The sequence below is a fragment of the Carlito syrichta genome, unplaced genomic scaffold (assembly GCF_000164805.1).
Source record: "Carlito syrichta isolate Samal-C Ts95f unplaced genomic scaffold, Tarsius_syrichta-2.0.1 Scaffold103323, whole genome shotgun sequence".
Lineage (NCBI taxonomy): Eukaryota > Metazoa > Chordata > Mammalia > Primates > Tarsiidae > Carlito > Carlito syrichta.
Genome location: NW_007047419.1, coordinates 248,626 through 268,715, shown reverse-complemented (window position 1 = coordinate 268,715; position 20,090 = coordinate 248,626). Strand labels below are relative to the sequence as shown.

Genomic DNA, 20,090 nt, shown 5'->3' with positions numbered 1-20,090 from the left:
TGCCTCAGCCTTCTGAGTAGCCGGAATTACAGGCGCGCGCTACCACGCCCGGCTAATTTTGTTATTTTATTTTAGAGATGAGGTGTCACCTGCCCTGTCGGGTCTCAAACCTGCGGGCTCAGTCAATCCACTCACGTCAGCCTCCCAAAGGCGCGGGATGACAGGCTGAGCCACCGAGCCTGGCTTGTCCTGGAGGTTCTAACCAGGTCAGTTGGGTAACAAAATAAATAAAAGACATTCAGATTGAAAAGAAAGAAATCTATCTTTGTTCATAGATTAAATGATTTTGTGTAGAGAAAATCTCAATGAATTCGCAAGCTGATCCAGACATTCGTGGGAAATGCAAGGGACACAGAATGTCCAAAATAATCTTCAAAAAGTTAATGCATCCATACTTCCTAATTTCAAAATTTTCTACAAAATGTAGCAATCAAGACTGTGTCCAGATTAATGGTATAGTTGAGAGCCCAGAAATAAATCCTTACATATATGACCAACTTTTTTTTAATCTTTAAAATTTTTTGTTTTAATGATGTGGGGTACAATTCAGAATTAGGCATACAAATATTCATCATGCAGGTACCCTTGTTGATGAGGTTGCCCCCCCCCGCTTTCCCAGGCAGATTCCCATTAATGCCAAACCCACCCCCCATCCCCCATCCTCAGCCAGTTTCCCGCTATTGCCAATCCTTTTCTTATAGTAGTACGATAGTTGGTCAAGGTCCACTTATGAGAGAGAACATGTGATACTCAGTTCTTTGTTTCTGTGAAAGATCACTCAGTATTATAGACTCTAAGTCATCCAGGTTGCTGTGAAATTCATGATTATGTTCTTCTTTATGGCTGTGTAATAATCCATTGTGTATATGCACCACATTTTTTTTTTACCCAGTCCTCTTTTGATGGGCAGCACCGTTGGTTCCATGTTCTTACTATTGTGAACTATGCTGCGATAAACATGTGCTGGTACTTTTTTATAGAGTGATTTGAGTTCTTCCGGGTATATTCCCAGTAGGGGGATTGCGGGGTCATATGGAAGGTCGATTTTTAGAACTTTCAGGAATTGCCACACTGTTTTCCACAGAGGCTGTGTACTAGTTTACACTCCCACCAACAGTGTAGAAGTGTTCCCTTTTCGCCACATTCTCTCCAGCATCTGATATTTTTTGAGTTATTGATGATGGCCATCCTGACTAGAGTTAGGTATCTCAGTGTGGTTTTCATTTGCATTTCTTTGATGATTAGTGAGGCTGAGCATTTTTCATGTATCTGGGCCAACTGCTTTTCAACAAAGGGGCAAAGACAATTCAAAGGGAGAAAGAACAGACTTTTTGACCAAGGTTTCTGTGACAACTGGATATCTACATGCAAAAGAATGAGCTTAAGAATGAGCAATCCAGTTTTGCTGGGTGAAGTATTTTATATATATCAATTAGATTGAGTTGATTGCTAGTGCTTTTAGGGTCACCTATATCTGTACTGGATTTATCAAATTACTGATATATTAAAGTTTCCAACTATAATAGTGAATTTTATTCATTTCTTCTTTCAGTTCTATCCATTTTTACCTGATGCATATTATTTCTCTGTCATCAGGTACAGACACAGTTGGAATTGTTTTGTATTCTTGAAGTACTGACCCCTTTATCATTATGTAGACCTCTCTTTCACTACCAATAAGTTTCTATGTTTTAAAGTGTATTTTGGCTGAAATTAATATAGGTACTCCAGCTTTTTACTGATTGATGTTAGTATGGTATGCCTTTATTTGCTCCTTTGTTTTTAATCCAGCTGAGTCTTTATACTGGAAATTGTTGCTGCTGTTGTTGCTTTTCTGTCGACAACATGCAGTTGGGTCTTGGACTTTTTTACATTCACTTTACTTTTATTGCTGTATTCAGATCATTCACATTTTAGGCAACTATTTAGATAGATGGACTAAAATATACCAAGCTTCTAATTGCTAATTGCAAATTCATTGCATTTGGTTTCTTTTTTCTCATTTTCTGCCTTCTTTGGTTTTAATTGAGCATTTTGTGTGATTTCATTTATCAAACCTATTGATTATACTTTATTTTTTAAAAATTGTTGTTCTAGAGTTTGCATATACATTTTAACTAATTTAAGTGCAGTATAACACTACACTACTTCTCGTGTAGTACAAGTATCTTTACATACAGAAGAACACGCTTTTTATTTATGTGGATCTAAATTTATAACCTATAGCATTTTCCTTCTGCTTTGAGAAATTTTAACATTTTTACAGAAGCGTTCTGCTGATGACAGAGTCCCTCAGTTTTTGTTTGTATGGAAAAGTCTTTATTTCTCCTTATTTTATTTTATTATTTTATTTTATTTTACTTTCTCAGTTGGAGTCTTACTCTGTTGCCCAGGATGGAGTGCAGGGGCAGACTCATGGCCACTGAAGCCTTAATATGCTAGGCTCAGGCAACCTTTCCTCTCGGTCTTCCTAGTAGCTGGAATTGCAGGCACGCACCTCCACGCTGGCTAATTTTTTTTTTAAATTTATTGTAGAGATTAGGTTTTGTCAAGTTGCCCAGGCTAGTCTCGAAGTCCTGGGTTCAGGCAATTATCTTGCCTCCACCTACCATGTTCTGGGATTACGTACACTGCACCTGGTCTCTCCTTCATTTTTAAAGGGCTATTTCTCTGAATTTAGAATTCTAAATTCATCTTTTTTATTTCTTCAAAACCAAATTTTATTCCACTTTCTTCTTGCCTGATTGGTTTCTGATGGTATGACCACTGTAATTCTTATCCTTGTTCTTCTGTTTATAAAGTGATTTTCTTTTGTGGCTTCTTTCAAGAAAACTCTGTGTTTTTCTGAAGTTTTAATATGATGAGATTCCCTGGTGTGTTTTCCTTAAGCTTTTTGTCCTGCTTGGGATTCTCTGAGCTTTCTGGTACTATGACTTGATTTCTGTCATTAATTGTGACAAGTTTCTAGCCATTATAGCTTCATCTAATTCCTCTACTGCATTGGCTTCCAATCCCACTGGGCCACAGCCTGGGGTGGGACTGTGACCTGTTGGGAATAAGACTGCACAGCAGGAGATGCATGCCGGCCAGGGAAAACATCACCTGTATTTACAGACTCTCCCCATTGCTTGCATTGCCACCTGAGCTCTGTTTTATGCCAGATCAGCGGAGAACTTAGGTTCTCATAAGAGAATGAACCCCACTGTGAGCTGCACGGGCAAAAGATCTCGGTTGTGCACTTATGAGAATTGAACACTTGATAACTTGAGGTGGATCTGAGGTGGGAAGTGCTAGTCCTGGGAAGTGGCTCCAAATACAGACTAGTGTGAGCAGTGAGGTTTGACTGCACATTCCCCACCCCGCAACCCCATGGAAAAATTGTCTTCCATGAAACTGGTCCCTGATGCTAGAAAGGTAAGGGACCACTGCACTAATGCATTCTCTCTTTTTTCTTTTCATAAATTCTTCTATTTACACATGTGCTGCATATTTTCAAATTATCACACAGTTCTTGAATGGTTTATGTTAGAAATTTTTTCTTTTTGTATTTCAGCTTAGGAAGTTGTTATTGACTTATTTTCAAGCTCATTGATTCGATCCTTGGCCATATTCAGTCTACTGATCAGCCCATCAAAAGCATTTTTATTTTTTTATTTTTTTTCATTTTTGAGTTGGAGTCTCACTCCGTCACCCAGACAGGAGTGCAGTGGCCGCTCCCGGCCACCACAGCCTCGACCTGCTGGGCTCTGGTGATCCTTTCGCCTCAGCCTTCCAAGTAGCTGGAACTACAGGCGCGCACTACCATGCCCGGCTGATTTTTTATTTATTGTAGTGATGAGGTCTCGTCAAGTTACCCAGGCAGGTCTCGAACCCGTGAGGTGAGGCGCATTTTTTATTTTTAGCATTTCCTTTTGATCCTTTCTTAGAGCTTTCTCTGCTGCTATTACCCATCCATTCTTGTATGATGTCACTTTTTCCATTATAGCTATTAATATGTTTTTGTTATTTTAAAGCACTGCCTGAGAATTCCAACATCTGTGTCATATCTGAGTCTGGTCCCAATGATTGCTTTGCCTTTTCAGAAGATATTTTTTCTTGCCTTTTTTCATGTCTTATAATTTATAGGAAGGCAGATATGCTGTATTAGGTACTAGAAACTTAGGTAAATAGGCTTTTAGTGTGAGTATTCATGTCAGTAAGGCTAGGAGTTGGCCTGTGTTTAATGATTACAGTCCCTATGGGTCACACTTAACTACATATCCTCATTTTGGTCTCTCCTCTTGACTTTGGACTTCCTGAAGTTCTCCTCAGAAAGAATCTGTGTCTTCCAGTTCTTTCAGCTGTAACCAACTATTATGATATTAGAGCATTTGTGGTGTGGCGGTAGGGTATGAATGGTAGAGGAAAAAGTATTCTGTGGCGTTATAATTAACTCTCAGTATTTTAGGTGTGGATTTGTGATTTTGGCTGTGACTTTCACACGTTTCCCTCATGCGATAGCTTTTCCCTGAGCCTCACTTCACTTCTAACTGCAATGGTCCTCATCTATCTTTTTTTCCCCTGAAGAATTGACTGTAATTCCACCCTCCTCTGCCACAACCCACAGGTGAAACAGAAGATTTAGGGAAATTTCAAGTGAGGGTAATGCCCTTCCCCCAGCTGAGATTGGTTTACAGGGTTGGTTCCCCTGGAGAACAGCTATTTGTCATGGAGATGATCGGGGGCATGCATCCCAGTCACTATGTTTCTCCTTCCTGCTGCTAGAGACATGAAAGAATCTTTCTCAGATCTTCACCATAAGGACCTCACAGAATTTCTACAGTGGTTTCCCAAGTATTGTAACCTCCAAAGAGTTTCTCATTTTCGTGCTTGTCCACAGTCAGCCTTCTTCAACTTGCAAAAGTCATGGACTATTTGAAGGCACATACCATCTTATAGCTCCAGCAGCTTCTGCTCCAACTAAGCAGGCCATGGCTGTGTCTCTCTAGATTTTGGAGTTATAGTTTGAACTGTGGTCTCAGTTTTCTGACATGTCCAGGAAATGTCATTGAATTTCAGATTGTCAGCTTTTTCTTGTTGCAAGTATGCGAGTGGGATTTTTCAAGCTCTTTGCATAAAGCTGGAAATCTCAGTGAGAACTACTTCATAGAATGCTGGCTTTAGAATGAGAAGTTGGGGCTCAGTTACTACTTATGACAATGCAAGATTCTGGACAGATAATACCAAGTAGTTTGCTTTAACAGAGCATGGCCCATGAGACAGGGATACTAAGGCAGTTGGGTCTAATTGTGTTTATTAACCAGTGCATATAAAATCACACTTTTAAAAGTGGGTGACTATTTGCATTATAGAAATCCACTTCATTATCAAAATCTGAGTTTTTTTTTTCAACTGGATGGTCTTACATTGGATTAAAGAAATAAAATTCAATAAGAGAAATTTACAAATTCACTTATTAATTAAAAATGAAACAGAAAAGAAGACAAGGTACTACTGAAGTTCTAGAAGCTGTGGGCAAATATAAGAGAAAGTTGCAAAATGCCTAAATCCCTAGGATTCAAAGAAATGCAATGTTCCGTAATTAATAACAGAGGTAGCTACACACAACAATATCGGAAATTGTTCTAGTGTGAATTTCAGTTGAGTCTCAAGTTTTACATTGATTGCCCTATTAGTTTTTATTCTTTTTCTAGGATGGGGGAGATGAGCACTATGAGGAAGTGTTTTGTGAACTCAGTTTTGATATAGCTCAGATTGGATTTGCCCAAGAATATTTACTCAACATTGGCAAACTACGTGATTGGAAGTATAGGGGGTGTTGATGATATTTCTTTTTTTCTTTTATTTTTTTTTAATGATCCAGAGATCTTTTATTTTTGACACCTATTAAGCCATGAATTCATAGGGAATAGATTCCAGAAGCTCCGGCTCCTTTCCATTGGTTCTCACAAAGTGTGCTTCTGTGGGTGGAGCAGGCTGGTGCTTCAGCTGAACCCACGTGCCTTTCTCCTTGACTTCCTTCTTTTTCTGGTCATTTTTCTTCACGTGTTTCAGGAAGCTATCTCGACTCTTCGAGTGCTTAATATGCTCAATACACACATTAATTCTTTTGGCAAGAATCTTGCCCTTGACTTGTTCGTTAACAACAACGCCAACAGCATGCTGGGTGACATTGTAGACTCTTCCTGTCTTACCATGGTAACATTGTGGGGCGTTCCTTTCTGAACAGTACCCATTCCCTTGATGTCTGCAATATCACCTTTTTTATAGATTCGCCCCTCCTCTTTCCCTTTGTGTTGGTCATTTTGGCCAACTACCGGAAGATGGCAGTTGCGGTCGAAAGGAAGGCGATGATATGTCAATTTCAGGTTATGGTGTTGAAAGTTCACCTAACTGGACATGGTTCTATCATCTGGTTGAAAATCTAACCTGCAATCTATAAAACAGTGAGAACAAAGCAGATAAAGAATAATTATTTTGTTAAAAACCATTTTCTAAATTAGTACTTCTTCAAATTTTTCTTCTGAATTATTTGTATAAAGCAAAGAGTTCTTCCTTATGTTGATATTGCTACACATTTTCTATTCAGAAAGGAACTTCACTGAGGTTTTTCTAGAAATGTTTACCATTGGGAAAGAAAAATTTTAAAAACCTGATATGAATGAGGCTTGGGTAATCATATTTTTTCCTTTTATGAGTTTTTAATTTCTGTACTTATCCTAAAGAATTAAAAAAGGAATGGAGAGCTAAATAAAATCATTTTCTGAGGCAACTAAATTAAATCACTTCTAATTCATTAAAATTGGAATATAGAAAGATGAAAACTGAGGATTTGTGCTTGTGACCTTTCATGATATTTAGGCAGCTGGCTTTTTAGATCAAGTAATCAACATGCTAATTAAAACCACATTTTTTCGAATGTCAAAACTGTCATCTGCATTTCAATGTTATAACTGTATAAGATTAGAACAAAGAGAGAGGTTGCACACCAATGAGATCACTGTTATAAAATTATCTCAAGGACTATGCAGTGAAGACAAAGGCCTTGCAATCCAGGATATGTGGGGAAATTTGAGGATGACTCCAGTTTACAGATATGCATCCAGCACACTGGACTGAAAACACCTGGCAAGTCTACACAGATGAAGGTAACTTGACCCATCAGAAACCGAGGCGCTTTAAGGTTGAGTCAGTGCTTCTCAAGAATCGCCTGATAACTTGTTAAGCGCATCCCCAGACAGCCCATTCAGCAGGCCTATGTGAGGCCTTGAAGTTTAAATCTCAAGCAGGGACCCAGATCATGCCAGTTGGAGGCAAATTTCCACAGTGTTTCTATATGTCTTGTGGCAGCCTTCCTCCTGGACTATCTTTTCAAGAGTGATCATATAGCAAATAGCCTTGGGAGACAGAGATAGTGTCTCCCTCCAGGATACAGGGCTTATGTGTTTCCCGTCCAGGATAATGAAGACACAGTAGGCTTCCCTGGAACCCCCTTAGAAGACTGAGGTTTCCTGATACCGGGGTTGCTCAGTAGTGACACAGACAGACCTGGTGTGAGCAACATCCTTCTGGACCAGCCTGCATCACCCTCAAGATGGGGCAAGAGGAACTAAACACACGAAGCTTTGACTTCTAAATTTTTTGTTTTCAAAGTCATTGCTGCTTTGAGGTGAATGCATCACAACTGTGAACTAATATGTTATAAACATTCAGATAACTGTCGTCCATTAACTGTAAAGGTATTACCTTTCGGAGGTGCATATTTAGATTTTAAGCATCAGATAACAAGATAAGAATCACTTATATATGATCTTAACAATACATAAAGAAACACAAGCCAGGAAATTTTCCTTGTCTGCTTGAGGCTAGTTTAGGTGTCCCTCAGCTGTGTTCCCATCATTTTTAACTTTCAGATTACATATAAACAAATGAGTAATTAGCCTATTACTCACCCTTAATCCATCAGCACCATCTAATTTGACTCAGACCTGCAGTTCTCTCAGCCCTGCAACTTACTAATGGAACTTTGGCAAAGCAACTGCAGGCTTCTCCTTTGTCAAGGGGAGCTAATAAAGCTTTTCTATAATTGTACTGAGGACTTAAGAAAACACTAAAAATGCTAATAAAAGACCCGGCAACCAGCTTACAGAAGTATCTCAAATTGTTATTTTCAAAATTGTTTTTTAACGTTTTTGAGACTGAATCGGAAACTACAAGTGAGCCGAGAAGTGGCTCATTGCTACATTGGAAGATGAGACCTCAACAGGGCCACCGAGAAGCATTCAGATCCTGCTGGGGGCTCCAACTGTGGCTTGCAGAGCAGGGACAGAGCAGGAGGCAGCCAAGGGAGCTCTTGGAAAGGCGGCGTCTGTTAGCATTTACTTTGCTGTTTCTCACACTGGCAGGGATTTCCAAGGAGAGAATGAGATTCCCTGGTCAGCGCCACATCAACTGCTTGGAAAGCTACATCTTTGTCTTCTAAAACAGGGACACTCAGAGAATCTCCTTACGCTGTTCATTTTATATTTTTTCAATGCCAATTTATCGCAAGGAGATGTTGACTGCTACATTACCAACGGCATCAACATTTATTTAGTGCCTCCCGTTTTTGAATGATACACACTTATCCTGGCTCACCCCTGGAGCTGTGGTGGCCAATTAATGGACTGGGGAACTTCTAATTGACTCTGATCACATGATAAAAACAGGAATGGACACTACTCTCCACCAAATGAGGTCGGCATCTGTAAGAGTCACTGTCTGGCGCCTCCTGTCGCACCACCACCACTGCAAGAAGCATCCCGGGTCAGTTATGATAACTTACTGACTGGCTGCTCTTGCTTCATCCACATTGTGCACAGAGGGACCCCGAAAACATCTTTCATTCAATGCCTCCTCACCACCTAGTAAATTGATTCACTTCCTTGATGAGGCCCCATGAGTCAAATCAGTGTTGCTTGTACACGCTTCATGAAACCAGCAGAGTATTGGGCCTCTTCAGTGATTAGGAAAGGCCAAATAAAGTTTATTGCTTGACTGCATACACATGTCCCAGGGAGGAGACGTGGCTGCAAGTTAATCAGCTGAAATTTTGGTAAAACTTTCAAAGCATATTTTTCAGCAACTTCCTGCTGATACATTCTCATCTTGAAGCTGGAGGCAGGAGTGAACATGGAGTGACCACCCATTTGGAATTCTGGTTCAGCAGTGGCTTCATCCAGTGAAGCTGTGACCTCCAGACACAGGCAACTGGGGAGGGAAGCCCTCTTAGGCTTCTTAGCAGATAAGGCAAGTTTTCTGTGATCCAGGGAACTGAGAGAGTCACCTTTCTTTGTGGCTGTTAAGCAGTTCTCCTTACCTCCTTTTTGTCATGCTCCATTCCAAGCATACTTAATTTATTCTCATATGTGTCATACCCAAAGCTGGAAGGCTTGAACCACTGATGGAACTCCTGACACTGTTGGTGGCTTACCACCCAAACTGCAGCTCTGTAGGCAGAGCCTCTGTGGGAATGTTGCTCTGACCTAAGTGCTTGTCTGCTCCAAACTCATAGGTTCAGATCTTAAGCCCCAAGGTAAGAAGATTAGGGCATGAGAGTAGAGGCTTCATAAATGGGATTAGTGCTCTTATAATGAGGTCCCAGAGAACTCTCTCACAACTTGCACTGTGTGAGGACACAGCCATGAGGAGGATGGATACTATGGGTCAGACAGCAGGCCCTGATTAGGCACTGAATCTGCTGACACCTTGGTCTTGAACTTCCCAGGGTCCAGAGCTATGAGGAATAAATATCTGTTGTCTGTTGTGCCTAAGGCAACGAGCCTGTGGTATTGTCATAGCAACCCAAATGGACGAAGACAAAGGTCAGGAAAAGAGATTGTTGCTTCCCAAGATGTCACTAGTGCCCTATACAGAGGGCACAGGGTCAGATGGAGGGCATTTCTAGGAGGGCATCTGTTGGTTTGACCCCAATACTGATCCCAATACTCTGCACTAGCTTTGCAGAAAACGGTTAACTAGAGAGCTACTGCTACACACTGCTCTGTGTGAATTCCACTCACTTCTCACCTGCAGGGTAATTGTGCCAGCCAATGTTAGAAGACGAAGTGCAGTAATGTGCACCGTTGTCAGGGTATGGCCCCTTAATGCCTTCCACTTTTTAGAGAACTACCCTCTTCCAAACAGATGGAGCAGAAGCCAGGTTGAGTTTAGACCACACCCATTCTCCTTCTCTTGAGAACATCCTCAGCAACTTAGCTGAAGCTGAATCCCCCTTGCCTCAGCTCTATTTTTAGGGCACCCAGTCCAAGACAAGGGCAAAATTATCTTTAGAGGAAAACAATCTAAATATATTATAAAATTTTGTTCTATCTTGTTTCTGGCTGTTCTTCTGATTCGTGTCAACTAACTCTGAAATTTAGTGAAAATAAAGGCAGTAATTTTCAGCAGTGCTGGGCCATTTAAAAAAATTATATTCCTAATCCTTAGTATTCACTGACAAACAGAAACTATGGAGTCTCTGATATTCTGAAGATTCACATGTCATCTTAAAGAAAGAGGCTATCACGGACACTCAGCTTCTGCAGTCTACTGCCTGCTGGATTGCAGTGCCAGTCAGAAAACTCACATTAGCAATCCAGGATTGCTCTTTCCTCTGCATGTCACACTGCAGTGCCATTCTTCCACCTTGTCAGTGTTGTACACTCTGACCTTTGCCCCAAGGCCAATCTCAAGTCCCATTTCCTGTGTTCTACCTTTGAATCTGTGAGGCTGACGGAGATGTCTTCCCCTATTCTCCACTGCATCTTCTGTGAGATACATTTCTTTCTATATTATCATCTTCTGCATGCCTATTTTTTTTTTGCAGGAGACTTTCAGATTCCTAAGGTGAACACATGTATTTTTGCAATGTATTTGCCCAGCAACATGCATGTCTGCCAGTAAGAAGAAAGAAGAACCAACCTGAAGCAGAACAGAGATTTCTTGGCAGAGTCTTTCTTGATATCTTCTACAGAGCAGGAACGCTGTTATTTTGACTCATCATGCTTCTGCTGGACTAGCGTAAACAAAGATCTTGTTCATTCCAATAAACTACTTAATTAAGAAGAGTTGTTGAAATGTCAATAAATATTCAAAAGGGAGGCTTTCTGGAGATAATTTGAAATTCAGATTATCTGGCTGTGATAAATGAGAGCTGATGGTGGAAAGATTATTAGTCATTCATCTGAATGTGCTTATTAGTCCCATAGCAGTACTTAGCACCATGGAGAGACAGGACAGGGTGGATGGAAAGGCTCATGTGACGCTCATTCAGCCAAAGGGCAAGAGAGGAAGGGAATCTGAATTCTATGCTTCTAGCTCAGTCTGTACAGCTACAAGGCTTCCAGAAACCTATAAGGAGATGCAGATGCACTCAGGACTGAGACAAAAGATGTGAAATAAACATCCTGTGTTAGAAGGGGCCAACACTCTAGGATCCACGTCTGTTGAAAGCCCCCTTTGATTATTGTCTCTTTCATTAACTGTTGACCTTAACCAAATTGTTAACCAAATACCAATTTAAGAGCCTTTTACAAGAAAATTAAATGTATATGGCTTACCTGTTTGGGCTTTCCAGTTTTTCCATTGCCCCATGACTTGTATTCTACTGATGATTTATACAGTTCCACAAAAGAGGAAAGTGAAACGTGGGGTGCGGAATACCTAGAACTAAGTATATTTCAAGCACTTTAGGGATCCCCTTTTGTTAGGAGATAGGAATTACTGTTTTGTACCAGAGGTACTTGAAGCTCAGAAAGGTTAATTAACTTATCCAAGGTATGTAGCTAGACAGTGATATTAAACTCAGGTCTCCATGGGTTTATCAAAGGTTTCTGCTTATTTGGTTTGTTTTGTTTTGATTTGTTTTCCAGTTCTTGTTTCTAAACAGTGTTCATCAACAGTTCTTAAATGTAGTTTCATTAGCATCTTTCTAGAACGAAAGAAAAGTTGGGGAAATTGGGTTCTTTTAAAAAAATATATATATGCATTATGTATCTACTTTTCCTGTATTCTTGGCATGTAAGTTCTACCCATGAATGAGTTCCTCAATTTCTAAGAATACTATTTTAAGCCATCATTTACAACATTCATAATTATGTAAAATATGATCGTTATTATTAAGTTTGTAAGTTTGAGGATACAAATGTATTGTTTTATTCAGTTTAATATGCAACAAAGAATGATACCACATTAAATAACAACATCTCTCCTGGTTACTAAATGGTTCCTCATGAATTTTTTACATTCATTGAAAAAGTAAGGGCAATTTCAACCCCACAATGTGAACTATTAACTCAAGCTACAATAAACACCTCTGGCTGCTAAATGTCCTAATAACAATCAATTGTATTAATAATCAAAGTCAGGCAAAATTAAGGGCTGTAGGTTGAATCAGCTTGCTTGCTGCACTCAAATCTAACTCGTTTGGAATTATGCGCTCTTGTAATAAAGAAGCTTTAGTCCCTGATGTTATTACCCATGAAAACTTTCCCTACCATCCATTTCTATTTCGTATTAGCAGAGATAGGGTATAAAAAAGAGATCTAAGAAAGATCTAAGAACTTTTAAGTGATCTGAATAAGCTTTTCCTTACTTTTTTCCCCCTAATGTTAATAACTCCAGAACCTTAATTGTCGTGTCTTTAGTGGAGAAACCAACTTCATCAAACTTCCTGTCACTATAGTCCTACCTTAAATCAAGTGCTTTCTTGAAGCTTAAGCTTGGTTTTCTGTAGTTTATACAACTTTTATATTTAATAAATGATTATAATGAATAAGTAGCAACCAGAAGTCTTGATATAACATTGTTTGCTATTATTTTTATATTTTTAATTACAGATTCTTAATTCAATATTCTTTCTCTCTTTCCCTCTCCCTTTCTCACCTCATGCTCAATAAGAAAGTCATTTTAGATTTTCATAGAACGTTGATTTTTTTTATGATCATCCTGATCTAAGATTTATTTTGTTAATAGGACAGAATTGCTGATGTCCACTTAGAACTTTTCTTCTTCCCTTTGATAGCAATAGAACTCCTGGGATAAAGACTACATTCATGATCTTCACTTTCATAGATAAGTATGACCATATAAGTAGATTATGGTCAATTATGATACTGACAATTCTGGGATGTGTCATTAAAAGAAAGGAGCTTAACCATGTTCCTTAATCCTCCTTCCTGTTGTTTAAAAGTAAGATTTGTGGCTGGCACCTAGCAGTCATTTGGATCAGGAAGTAACCTTGAGTACAGTGAAACAGAGGAAGCCTTAGTCCCTGAAACTGTGGACTGCCATATTTGCACTGGGCCTACTTCCAGACCTTTTTAATGTAAGAAAAATGAAACATATTGTATTAAATCACTTTTAGTTTAATTTTTTTTACTACCAACCAAACTCAATTTTAATAGCTTTGTTAAGATTTCATTCATGTTTCATATAATTCACCTATTTAAAGTGTACAAGTTAATGTTTTTAAATATATCCACAGATATGTGCAACCATAACCACAGTTAGTCCAGAGAAACCACTAATCAACTTTCTTTCTCTACATATTTTCTTATTCTAGACTTTCATATGAGTAGAATCATACAGTATGTGGTCTTAAGTGTCTGACTTCTTTTACTTACCCTAATATTTTCAAAGTTCATCCATGTTGAAGCATATATCAGTATATAATTTCTTTTTATGGCCAAATAGTATTTAATTGTATGAATAGACCCTTTTTTGCTTGTCCATTCATCTGCTGATGGACATTTAATTTATTTCCACATTTGGGCTGTTATGAATAATGCTGCTATAAATATTCATGTACAAGTTTTTGTGTGGACATGTTTTCATTTCTCCTAGGTAAGTACCTGTGAGTGGCATTGCTTTATCAAATTTAATTCTATATTTAATTACTTGAAGAACTGCGAGACTATTTTCCAAAGTGGCTACATCATTTTACATTTCTACCAGCAGTTTATGTGAGTTCCAATTTCTTCACACCATTGTCAACACTTGTTATTATTTGATTTCTTGGTTCTAGCTATTCTAGTGGGTATGAAGTAGCATCTTATAGTGAGTTTGGTTTGCATTTCTCTGATTACTAATGATATCAAGCATCTTTTCATTTGCTTATTGGTCATTTGTATTTCTTCCTTGTAGAAGTGCACATCTTTGTTAAATTTATTCCTTTGGAAGCTACTGTAAATGTATTGCTTTCTTAATTTTATTTTTTGGATTGTTCATTGCATGTGTATGGAAATGCAATTGGTTTTTGTGTTTTGATCTTGTATCCTGCAAATTTGCTGAAACCACAAATCGTTCTATTATGCTTTTAGTGGATTCCTTAGGAGCTTGTACATACAGTCACATCATCTGAAAACAGAGATAGTTTTACTTTTTGTCTTACAAATTGGATGCTTTTTATTCTTCTCTTGCCTAATTATTGTGGATAAAATCTCCATTACAATGTTGAATAAAAGTGGCAAGAGAAGACATCCTAGAATTGCTCCTGATTTTAGGAAGAAAACATCTGCTTTTTACCATTTAGTATGATGTTAATTGCAGGTTTTTGGATACGCCCTTTGTCAGACTGAGGAAATTTCCTTCTATTTCCAGTTTGTTGAGAGTTGTTTTTTTTTTTTTGCTATGTTTGTTTTAATCATGAAGAGTTCTTAGACTTTGTCAAATGCTTTTTCTGCATTTATTGAGATGATTTTTTCTTTTTTATTCTAGTTGACATGATATATGTCATTAATGTGCTTGTGGGTGTTAAACTAACCTTGCATTCCTAAGATAAATCCCACTTGGTCATGGTGCATAATTCTCTTTATATGTTGCTTGGTTTGGTCTGCTAGAATTTTCTTGAGAATTTTTCTACCTATATGCATAAGAGATATTGGTCTGTAGTTTTCTTTTCCTGTGATATCTTTGGTTTGAGGATCAGGGTAATATTGAAATCATGAAATGAATTGGGAAGTATTTTCTTTTACTTTTAGGAAATGTTGGTGAGAATTTTATATTACTTCATTAAATGTTTGGTAGAATTCAGCTGTGATATCATTTGAGTCTGGGCTTTGTGGGGGTAACTTTTTAAAATTACTAATTCAATCTCTTTGTTTGTGATAGGTTAATTCAGGTTGTCTTTTTCTTCTTGAGTTGTCTTTTTCTTCTTGGTGGTTTGCTTCTTTTTAAGAATTTGTTATTTCATCTAAGTTACATAATTTTTGTTGTGCAATTTTTCATAGTTTTCCTTTATAGTCCTTTTGTTTCTGTAAGGTGAATAGTAATCTAGTAATGTCTCCTATTTCATTTCTGATTCTAGCAGTTTGATTAGTCTTTTTCCCTTGGTAAATTTGCCTAAAGTTTGTCAATTTTGTTGCTCCTTTCAAGGAAACAGTTTTTAGTTACCATTTACAATATTACCCCCAAATATAAAATAAGTATAAAACTGACCAAAAAATGTGCAAGGTCTCTATATTTAGAACTAAGAAAACTATTGCTGATATAAATCAAAGAATACAAAACAGTGGATCTCAATCAGTTTGCTGCTCTGGGGGACATATGGCAATGTTTGGAGACATATTTTATTGTCACAAGCAGGGGGTGGAGGAGGGGTGGAGGAGCCAGGGATGCTATTAAACATTCTACAATGCATGGAACAGCTCCCCACCACAAAGAATTATGTGGTCCAAAATGTCAGTATACCAAGAGTGAGAGATCCAAGCATAAAGCATAATGAAGATAAGTATTACTTGTACAGCAGAAGTCTCAACTGCTAGTATATCAGTTTTCCACAGATTGATCTATAAATTTAATGCCATTCCAATCAAATTACCAGAAGGTCTTTTTTTCTATACATATTACAAAGCCAATTCTAAAATTTATGTGGGAAAAAAAGGTCACTAAAATAGCAAAAACCGCTTTGAAAAAGAATTGGCAAACTAACACTACATGGTTTTCAGTCTTGTTATAAAACTACAATGGTTTAGACAGATTGGAATTGACCTCAACATGACAAAATAAAACAGAACAAAATGTCTAAATATGAACCCACATATATATGGACAATTAAGTTTCAGCCAAGATGCCTAAGCAATTCAGTAGGGATAGAATAGGATTTTTTAAAAAAACAAATGATGTTTAACAATTGGATATGCATATGTAGAAAATGAACTTGCATTTATATCTCACAGCATATGCACATGTTAACAGAAAATGTATCATAAATCTAAATGTGATACCTAAAACTATAAAACTTCTAGAACAAAACATAAGGAGAAATTTTTGAGACCTTTGGTTAGAAAAAGATTTCCTACATATAATACCAAATGCATGACCCATAAAAGAAAAATAGATAAATTGGGATTCATCAAAATTAAAAACTTACACTCTCTGAAAAAGTGTTGAGAGAATAAAAAGACAAGGCATGAAACTAGGAGAAAAAAGTTACAAAGTATGTATTTTACATGGAAGATTGGTATCCAAAATATATTAAGAACTCTCAAACACTATCATAAACAAATCAATTTAAAAATGGACAGATCTGCACAGACCCTTTATTAATGAACATAAACAGAAAAATGAACAAGGAAAGATGTTCAACACCGTAGGTTAATAAAAAAAAATGAGAATTAAAACCAAAAGGGAATACTACTACACAACTTTTAGAATGGGTACAATTAAAATTATTGACCATACCAAGTGTTGAAGACTATGTTGAGGATTTGCATCTGTCATACACAATTGACAAAATGAATAATAGTGAAATCACTTTGGAAGACCGTGTAGTAGTTTCATGAAAAGTTTAACATATATCACCATAAGATTTGCTCTTAGATATCTACTCAGGAAATATGATTTCCATATAAATTGATAACACAGAAATACACAGACTATCTGAGATTATTATGAACACCTCTGTGCAAACAAACTAGACAATCTAGAGGAAATAGATAAATTCCTGGAAACACACAAAACTCCCAGTCTTGAACCAGAAAGAAATAGAAACCCTGAACAGATCAATAATGAGTAGTGAGATTGAACAAATATTTAAAAGTCTAACAACAACAAAAAGCTCAGGACCAGACAGATGCATAGTTGAGTTCTATCAGACTTTCAAAGAGGTACCAGTCCTCCTGAAGCTATTCCATAAGATTTAGAAGGAGGAAATTCTCCTTAAATCATTCTATGAAGCCAGTATTACCCTGATATCAAAGCCAGGAGAAACCACAATGGAAAAAGAAAACTACAGACAAATATCCCAGTTGAACACAGATTTCAACAAAATACTAGCAAATTAAATCCAATAGTACATCAAAAAAATAATTCACCAAGTCAAGTGAGTTTTATCACAAGGAAGCAAGGATGTTTCAATATATGCAAATCAATAACAAGATCCATCACAGAAACAGAATTAAAAGCAAAAATAATATGATCATTTCAATGGATGCAGAAAAACATTTGATAAAGTTCAGAATTCTTTCATGATTAAAACTTCTCAGGAAAATAAGTATAGAAGGAATATATTTCAAAATAATAAAAGCTATATATGACAAACCACAGCCAAAATCATGCTGAATGAAGTAAAGTTGAAAGCATTTTTCTTCAGAACTGTAACAAGGGAAGGATGACCACTTTTACATATCCATTCAACAAAGTACCTGAAGTCCTTGCCAAAGCAATCAGGCAAGAGAAACAAATAAAGGGTATCCAAATTGTAAAAGAAGAAATCAAACTACTCTCTCTGTTTGTTGATGATGGGTTTTTTTTTTTTTTTTTTTTGAGTTGGAGTCTCACTCCATCACCCAGGCTGGAGTACAGTGGCACGCTCACAGCTACCCTAGTGTCAACCTGCTGGGCTTTAGCAATCTGCCTCAGCCTTCCAAGTAGTTGGAACTACAGGCACATACTAACATGCCCAGATAATTTTTTATTTATTGTAGAGACAAGGTCTCGCCAAGTTGCTCAGGTGATCTCTAACCTGCAGGCTCAGGCATTCCACTTACTTCAGCCTCCCAAAGTGCTTGGATTATAGGCTTATGTAATCCAAGCCTGGCTGATGATGGGATTTTATACCAAGAAGATCCTAAAGAATCCTCCAAAAGACTCCTGGACTTGATCAATGAATTCAGTAAAGTCTCATGCTATAAAATCAATTCACGCAAATCAGTAGCACTGCAAGACATCAACAATGATGAGAATCCAATTAAAAACTCAATCCCATTTATAATGGCTGTCAGGAAATTTAAATACCTAGAAATGTTTTTAACCAAAGTAAAAGACCTTTAAAAGGAGAATTACAAAACACCGAAATCACAGAGGAAACAAACAAATGGAAGAACATCCCATGATCATAGATCGAATGAATAAACATTGTCAAAATGACCATACTACCCAAAGTAATCTACATTATTTATTACAATCTTTATCAAACTACCAAAGACATTTTTTCACAGAAGTAGAAAAATATCTAAAATCTATATAGAAACAAACAAAAAAAAGAGCCTGAACGGACAAAGCAATTCTAAACAAAAAGAACAGAGCTGGAAGCATCGCATAACCTGACTTCATATTATAATACAAGGTTATATTAACCAAAACAGTGTGGTAATTGTACAAAGGCAGACACAGGGACCAATGCAGTAGAATGGAGAATTCAGAACTAAACCCAAATATCTACAAACCTGAATCCCTGACAAAACATGCACAAACATACACTAGGGAAAGGACACCCTATTCAAAAAATAGTGCTGGAAATATTGGATTTTTCCATATATATATGCAGAAGAATGAAACTGGATCCCGCTCACCATATACAAAAATTAATTCAAGATAGATTAATGACTTAAATGTCAGACCTGAAGCCATAAAAGTCCTAGAAGAAACCCTACAAAAAACCTTTCTGGCCATTAGCCTAAGCAAATAATTTATGACTGAGATCCTGAAAGCAAATGTAACAAAAACAAAAATGAGTAAGTGGGACTTAATTAAACTAAAAATCTTCTTCACAGCAAAATAAATAATCAACAGAGAAAATAGGCAACCTACAGATTGAGAAAAAATATTTGCAAACTATATATACAACAAAGAGCTAATATTCAGAATCTACTAAGAACTCAAAAAAAAAAAAAAGCACATTAAAAAGTGAGCAAAAGACATAAACAGATATTTCTCAAAAGAAGATATACAAATGTCCAACAAACATATGAAAAATATTCTCAACATCACAAATCATCAGGGAAATGCAAATTAAAACCACAATAAGGTATCACCTTACACCATTAAAAAGGTATCACAGAAGGGTCACCATTAAAAAAATCTAAAAACAATAGATGTTTGCACAGATGTAGTGAAAAAGGAATACTTCTATGCTGTCGGTGGGGATGTAAATTGGTACAACCTCTATGGAGATCAGAATGGTGATTTCTCAAAAACTAAAAGTAAATCTACCATTTGATCTAATAATCTCACTACTTGGTATCTACTCAAATGAGCAGAGGCCATTATACAAAAAAGACACCTGCATTTGCATGTTTATTGCAGCACAATTCACCACTGCAAGTATGTGGAATTAACCTAAATTCCCATCAACTGATCAGTGGATAAAGAAAATGTGATATATACTGTTCAGCCATAAAAAAAGGATTAAACAATGTATTTTGCAACAACTCGGATGGAGTTGGAACTCATTACCCTAAGTGAAGTGATGCTGGAGTGGAAAACCACATGCTGCACGCTCTTACTTACAAGTTGGAGCTAAGCTCCAGGTGCGCAAAGGCCTACAGGATGGTGTAATGGACCCTGGGGACTCAGAAGGTGAATGGCGGGAAGGAAGTGAGGGATGGAAAGTCACTTCTCAGGGACAACGTGCACCAGTGAGGGTGACAGGGACACCTAAAGCCCAGGCTTCTTCACCGTTATGCAATGTATCCATGTGACCAAAAAAGATTTGTACCTATTAAAGCTACTGACATTTTTTGAAAGTACATCAGAATTAAAAAAAAAAACACACAAAAAAACTTGTATAAGAATGTTCATAGGAAGCTTTTTTTTTTGAGTTGGAGTCT

The 20,090-nt window shown here is 37.3% G+C and overlaps 1 pseudogene; it reads right to left on the bottom strand.

Annotated features, from left to right (window-relative positions):
- Positions 1–5,886: 5,886 nt before the first annotated feature.
- LOC103267562 lies at positions 5,887–11,634 on the bottom strand (annotated as a pseudogene).
- Positions 11,635–20,090: the final 8,456 nt, after the last annotated feature.